We start from the raw sequence: 1,588 nt of genomic DNA on the forward strand, positions 1-1,588 counted from the left end.
CTTACGCCACGGCACTATCTCCCCAGCCCCAAGTGGTGACTTTTTTAAGCAGAAAGATTTGAAGCTTTTTTATGCAGCAGTGGATAACTGATACTAAGAGAATCATTCATCCACCAAAAATATGCCAAAGGAACTTCGCATTACTGCAAATTACCAAATAAAAGCCTGCCTGCTTGAAACACCACCTCCATGCAATGAAGGCAAATAGGGAATAAAGGTACAGCCAGATTTTTTTAAGAGAATAAAAAATAAAAATTAGAAATGATACAGAATTTCATTAAACAAAATGATAGGAATTCAACAATGATAGTTACATTGAGCAAGCTTTTTTTTTTTTTTTTTTTAGTACAGGGTCTACACGGTCTCATTATGTAGATTGGACTTGTAATGATCCGCCTGTGGTCAGCCTCCCAAGAGCTGGGGTTACAGGCGCGCACCACCACCCCAAGACTCAATCGCCGTCTCAGAGCGCCCCGGGGGCAGGGCCGGCATGGCAGGCCAGGGATCGAACCCAGCCACTGCATCTGCCTAAGCAGGCGCTTTAATCTACTGAGCTATTTGGCTGGCCCTGAGTAAACTCTTAATGAAAAAAATATTTAGCATATGTTTACAGAAAGGATAAGAATGTTGGGTCTGGGAAGATAGTTCAGCAGCACAAACACCTGCCTAGCACTCAAGCACCCAGGTTCGATCCCCAGCACCGCATGCTGTGTGGTCCCGTCCCTAGGTGCGCTGAGCCAGCCCAGAAATCCGGCATGGTGGAGCACACCTGTAATCCCAGCATTGGCGAGGCTGAAACAAGAGGATCACTACGACTCCAAGCTGCGTAGCGAGACTCTATACCAAAACCATAATTTAAAAACATTAAAAAGAAAAAAAATGTGGGTTATTCAGAGGGGTGTGTGTGTGTGTGTGTGTGTGTGTATGTGTGTGTGCGTGCGCGTGTGTGCGCGTGGGCAAGTTTAAACTGAAAGTGAGAAATACTGAAATAATGTCCGTTCCAGTCCTTCTGCTAGAACCACAGGACAAATTAATGAAATAAAACTGGCCCAATGAGGCAATGATTACCGTTCACCGCTAGATGGCACCGTCTGCAGCTAGTAGAACGCCACAGCACTGGGTAGCGTGGCTGCAGCTGCGAAGCCTGGAAACCCGTGCTGTTGCCTCTTCAAGAAAGAAAGAAAAAAAAAAAAGGTTTTGTTTGCTGCCAAACACGACTTCACCTAGCTGGTCAAGTTAAACCAGTACCGGCCAGTTATGCTGATAGTATGTAGATTTAATATGATATAATGAAAATAGCACTCTATACTTACGACCTTCTTTCCCAAAACCAATAATCCCATTGTCATTGTGAAAAAATATCAGGCAAACTCCAAAGAGAGACCACAAAGTACCTGACCAGAACACCACAAAACTGTCAAGATTATCAATAATCAAAAAAAGCAAGAGGACTGGCGAGATAGCTCAGCAGACAAAGCGCCTGTTTTAACAAGCTCAGGGACCAGGGTTCGATTCTGAGTCCAGCGCGCCCCGCCGGCCCCACCCCCGGGCTGTGCTGAGCCGGCGACAGAGTCCAGGCTGTGGTGGC

The sequence above is a fragment of the Octodon degus genome, unplaced genomic scaffold, assembly GCF_000260255.1.
Source record: "Octodon degus isolate 3935 unplaced genomic scaffold, OctDeg1.0 scaffold00334, whole genome shotgun sequence".
Lineage (NCBI taxonomy): Eukaryota > Metazoa > Chordata > Mammalia > Rodentia > Octodontidae > Octodon > Octodon degus.